Raw genomic sequence first — 6,162 nt, 5'->3', positions numbered from 1 at the left:
TTTAGAATGGATGTTATCTACTATGTTGTATATTTTATAGTGTCCTTTTTGAGATCTGTCAGTTTTGATGTATAACTGTTTTTATGCTCACATTGATTTTTACTGTAATGCTTTTATGAAATGAAACATTTCGAAATAAAGTTATACAACAACAACAAAATGTATTTTAGAATTTTAAAAGATTTATAACAGGAAACAATTGTTATCTTGTTGGCTTTGTATTAACTTTATTATTTTATTACATTTTATTTTATTTTTGATGATATTCTGGTACAATATTTTTTCTACATTGTTGTCATTTTCTTACAAAGGGCCTCATTAGGATGTTGGGCCGAAAGCCATCCGGCATCATATGTTTCCATACAACCACTGTATTATGATGCTGGCAGTTGGAGGGGAACCCGCGTGGGAATTCTGCTATGCTTCTGACGGGCTCAGGGCACCTGTTGAGTTGGCGGTCAGAAAGGTAATCCAAAATGGCTGAAGAGCCAGCCTCGGCTCCGCAGTCAGGATTACAATGTCACTTTCCGCCGGCCCTTTATGAAAAGGCAGGCAGAAAGTGACTTTGGGGCTTCTAGCAGGGCCCCCTTGCCCCTTAGCCCTCTGCTATGGGTCCTGGGGTGCCCCCTAAAACTCCTGGCACCATGCGGCAGGCACCGCATGGTGCCTGCCACACAGTAGATGGATGTATGAAAACATGAATTTTTCTATTGCAGCTTGTGCTGCAGTGCTTTTCTGGTCACTGCACAAGCTGCAATAGAAAAAAGGATGTTTCTGACCGCCTATATGGCAGTCGCATCCAAAAACTGCAGGTGGAACCGCTGACTATCAGTCAGATATTTACAAGAGAGGTAGTGTAAGTTGAGAAAAGGTGCTGTCCAAGGACTGACCTTTGGTTGATGCTTATGGGCAATGGATTTGGCTGTGAACATGAGGAGGCACAGGAGGCAGAGCATGAACGGCCACAAAGGTAGAATGCGAACCAGTCAAGAGCTGGTCTTGTGCTGCATAAAGCAGCAAAGGCTGTTAGCATGCAAGGAGATCATCAACAGAGTGAAAGCAGCAGAGAGGTCCAAGAGTGTAGATAAGATGTGCATGTGGATGAGGAGGACATGAAGTTAGATATGTGAAGGAAATTGGTTTCCCTAGAATGGAACAAAGAGAAAACCTGATTCAAAAGTGCTTAGAGCCTTGAACAATACACATAGTGAGTCACTCAGCTACACACAAGGCCTTCAACAGTGTTGGGGAAAAGAATTAGATCTAAGAGTGGAGCAGGACTGTTAAAAAGTGGGTCTCTGGTTGGCAGAGGTATGAAACCTGTGCAAGCAGGAACCACACTCCTAATTGGGGAATTCATATACACAACTTAAATTAATCTGCAATCACCCTCTGATAGCTTGGCACAGAAAATACATGCTTAACTTATGGTAATGTGTTTTTTGCAACACTTCAAACAGTAACACATTGAAAACGACACAAAAAGACTCTACACCAGTTCAGAAAAATAGATTAGAAATAAAACAAGACCAAAGTGACATGAATCCAATTTGTAGAAGCCAAGATATGAATTTTTAAAGATTAAATGTAAAAATAGAGCTTAGAGATAAGAAGCGCCTATGAGGGTTATCTGGTCATGCTGGTCAAGAGTTCAGGCTGACTGCAATGGAGTGTGGGCTAGATACAGTAGCCAAACAAGGCTCACTGAACAAAATACCTTGAACCTGGTTGCAACATCGAGATGCGGGATGCAGGATGTAGCCGAGCAATGCGTCAGTGTCAATCCCTGCAGTTGAGGTGATGCGTTTAAAGGAGTTTAAAGTTTTATTGATGTTCAATTAATTAAAAACATTACATCTTGCTCAAAGCAAAGGATAGGAAATAAAAACAATCATGCAGAGAGGGCTGGTCTACAAACAAAAACTCGCAGTAGTGTGGCTCTGTGCATGTAATAGTCTATGACTCAGAAAAGTGCTTTGTGCTTTCATTGGTGAAATGGAAGTCTATGATTAATCTTTCTTTATAAAAGGTCCACATTGTGACAGTCAATCTTATATAGTGGTTCTTGCTGCTTGTTATTTTTCTTCGTGCAGGCATTGTCAGCGGTATGTTCCTGGGCATCATTGTTCATCATGTGTTTTTGACTTTCTTTTTATTGATTTTATGAATTATAAAAAAGCACATTGATAGCTGACATGATTCTCCTTGTAGGCACGTTAATACCGCAGCCTCACATGATCTTATGTTTAGAATTCAAAATATTGGTCGTAGCAAATAGCACCTTTAGGATTTCAGGATCTCACATGTGCAAATTACATGGGTTAGTGTTTCTTCTGTTTTACTGCACAAGTGCATCTAGTGTCAGCTGCCCTTCACTTCGGCGGTACCAGTTCCCTCTTAGGGGATGTGCCTGAAACGCATTCTCATTAGAGCATACTTGGGGGCAATTACAATACAGCCTGTAAAGACTCTGACCGACGGTCAGTGCCTTTCGGGCTGAATTGTAACGGCCCGGTCGGTTTACTTTTCGACCGCCTCATTATGTTGGAGGCATTCGGAAAGTAAACCTGCCGGTCATTCCAGCTGACTTCCAGTGGGCTCGGACAGCCTGTGCCCAGTGGGAAGGCAGCAAGTCATTTCAAGGGTGTATCTTTCCGCCCTTGAGATTGTGATCACGCTTCCTGACATGGTTTCAATGCGGTCTGTCCAACATGTAAACCATGTCAGAAAGTGTGTTTGGGGGCCCCCAGCAGGGCCCCCTTTGGTGCAGAGCCTCTGCTTAGAGGCCGAGGGTGCCCCCCAGTTGATCCCTACACCCTGTGGCAGGCACCATGAGATGCTTGCCTCGGGGTGCAGGGATGAACCACACCTCCCATTTCCCTATGGGAGCATGCATTATGGCCGGTTTACGGCCGTGATGCATGCTCCCATAGTGAAATATAGGAATGTGTGTTCGGTTGCATTCTAATGTGGCAGCCAGGACTGCTGACTGGGTGTCAGTCGATCCCATGACCGAGTCGGTGTCAGGGGGAAGACATTGCCCCTGAAATCGTTATAACCACCTTAGTGTGATATGGGAGTGGTGAGCGTGAATAGTCAGGTAGGGTTCCAGGATGATAAAGTTTTGCAGCCCAACTGCTACGCTGTTTTGTTTTTAAATCTATAAATTCCAGTTTCCCTGGGAATATCTTGGCTTGCTTTGATATCAATTTTTGCAATTGTTCTCAGTAGTAGGCTGCTTTTTAGTAGGTCTCCAGAGCTTTAGGTCTTGATTGAGGTTTCTAGGATCCAGCACCATGTCGAGCCAAGTGAATGGAACTTCTCCCAAAGTAGATATTTCATAGAACCCATCTGGGCCATTTGTAATGTTCTGCAATAGTTGACAAATTGTGCCCTTAGCGATAAGTCCTGCTTTATCATTTTAAATTCTAACCTTATTTGTGACTGGCTAGTACAATCTGGGAGATAAAAGATGCGGTGGTAGCAAATACAATGCTGTTTATCTAGCCACTCGTGGAGATTGTTTTTGAACATTATTACGCCGTAAGTCAGGGCCGGCATTACCATGGCAGCCATCACCGCTAGGATGGCCTCTGTTTTTTGGCTTGTCACACTTCTTTTAAGCTGTCCCATCCTGCAGGTTGCATGTTTTGTGGTTGTTCTTAAGAGAGCCAGCTGGGAGTTCTTGTCCCCTCTTCCATCCAATGTAACCACAAGGTGCTTGAACCTTGCTGTTAATTCCAATCTTTTGCCTTCAATTGATCCGCCGCCCATTTTTATTAGGAAAGGCAAATACCATTGTATTTGTTTTATTTAGGCTAATGGCGATTTCATTTGCTCTGCAGTATTCTTCTAATGCATTCAATGATGTTTGAAGGACAATGTGGGTGTTTTCAAGGATTACCATTTTATTTTCGCATTGCAGAATTTGTAGTTTCTGTTTTATAAGGCTAGGGAGGCAAATCCTGTGGACAGTCAAGTAGTCTTCCATGTCTGCCATGTAAAGGTTGAAAAGAAGTGGTGCCAGAATGCAAACCTGTCTCAACCCTTTATTTGTGGTGATTGTTTGTGACGTCGCCCAGTTTGCTATGAATGTGGCTCTGACCCATGTATTTCTGCATAATGATATGATCGCATTTAGTAGATTGGTGGTATCTGCCATTTCTTTATCTTTTCCCATAATCTGTCTCTGGAGATATTGTCTTAACATAAGTACCTTGGGTCTCATCGCTTCCTCAATCAAGCATGAAAGAATTTGTAGATTATCCTCTATGTGGCAGTGTTTTTGAAAGCCTGTTTGGAACCATGATATCAGCTTTTTCTCATAGGCCCACCTTTCCAGTTCATGCAGTAAATGTGCAAAGCACTTCCCTTCAGCATCGAGAAGTGCTATCATTCTGTAATTTACTGGGTGAGGTTCTATCCCATTTTTAGGTCGAGCAGACCTAAAAAGCAGGCAAAGCCTGCTTTGTCTGCGAAGACATCTTTTGCTGGCGTGTCTGGAGGAATGTGAGACGGTGTCCATGCATGAGCCTCTGCCGTCTCTGATTTGCCCTCGAGGGGGCGCACGGCGCTGTGCACATCCCCTGCCTGCCATTCACATGCTCTCGCAATCACACACAGGCAAAGTCACGCATGCGCACACACATTCCGACGCGCACACACTCACCCCCTCCCCCCCCTGGCATACACACAGGCAGGCAGGCACACACACGCATGCACGCACCCCCCTCCCCCACCACTCACGGGGTGCGCACACACAGATCCCCCCCCTCCACTCACCGTGCTCTTTTCCGGCGCATCTCCACACGCGGGGCACTCCATGATGGGAGCCCCGCAACAACGAGCATCACCGGCCTCTTCCGGCCACGTCACAGGCCCCGCCCATGTCACGGGCAAGGATGCCTGACTTCCTGGTTTCGCCCTCCTAAAACAGCGTCTCTTTCTGGGTGACAGTGAATGAGGTACAGCAATTTAAAGTGAATCAGCCCCAGCGTCGCCCTGAAGCAAGCCACTGACCGCGGGCGCCATGACCAAGATGCTGCCGGCCCAGGAGGCCACCAAGATCTCCCACACCAACTACGTGCGCAACGCGCGCGCCATCGGCGTGCTCTGGGCCGTCGTCACCATCTGCTTCACCATCATCATGGTGGTGATCTTCATCCAGCCCTACTGGATCGGGGACAGCATCAACACCCCGCAGGCCGGCTACTTCAGCCTCTTCAGCTACTGCATCGGCAACGCGCTCACCTCCGAGCTCATCTGCAAGGGCAGCGCCCTGGACTTCGCCAGCATCCCCTCCGGGGCCTTCAAGACCGCCATGTTCTTCGTGGGCATCTCCATGTTCCTGATCGTCGGCTCCATGCTCTGCTTCGGCCTCTTCTTCTTCTGTAACTCGGCCACGGTCTACAAGGTGTGCGCCTGGATGCAGCTGGCGGCCGGTGAGCTGGGCAGTGGGGGAGGTGCACGGGTGCAAGGTGAGGGGGCAGAGGGGGTTGTACCCCAGGACACAGCCCTCGTAGTTGGTACAATGCCTCGGGATGTCAGTAATTCGAGTGTCTTTACTACAGGTACAGTAAGGTAAAATAGGTGCATACCAGGGGATTTCGTTTGATGACTCCGTGCAGTGACAATGAAATGCTTGGGGGCGTGGTGATGCACTCCCATAGAGTTTACCAGACCAATAACCAGGTACAATAAATGAATCAGAACTCCTGGCCGTTGTGTCTTTTTAACAGAACCCTTATCACTGGCTCACTACTGCGTCAACCATGGGTAAGAACCTCCTGGTGGAGGCTGCATAAACCGAAAATAGACCTAATGATTATGCACACACGTGATCCATAAGCGGAGAACCAAGATATACCGCTTCAGATACCACATAATTATATGCTACATAATTACAATGCACTCAATGCAACATACACTCCAAACAATAACACTCAATGCCACACAATTACACACCACACAATTACACTCTACTGAATACAACATACACTCCACACAATACCACTCAGTGCCTCAGAATTACACGCCACATAATTACACTGCACTCAATGCAACATACACTCCAAATACCACTCAGTGCTACATAGTTACACGCCACATAATTACACTCTATCTATCGTATCACCACAGCATCACTCAACACCACCACAGCAT

The 6,162-nt window shown here is 46.2% G+C and overlaps 1 pseudogene; it reads left to right on the top strand.

The window, feature by feature from the left end:
• Positions 1–5,029: 5,029 nt before the first annotated feature.
• LOC147731531 (LHFPL tetraspan subfamily member 5 protein pseudogene) lies at positions 5,030–5,584 on the top strand (annotated as a pseudogene).
• Positions 5,585–6,162: the final 578 nt, after the last annotated feature.

The sequence above is a fragment of the Lissotriton vulgaris genome, chromosome 2_1 (assembly GCF_964263255.1).
Source record: "Lissotriton vulgaris chromosome 2_1, aLisVul1.2, whole genome shotgun sequence".
NCBI classification, from domain to species: Eukaryota; Metazoa; Chordata; class Amphibia; order Caudata; family Salamandridae; genus Lissotriton; species Lissotriton vulgaris.
The sequence above is the reverse complement of the archived record's forward strand: the minus strand, read 5'-3'. Positions and strand labels throughout refer to the sequence as shown.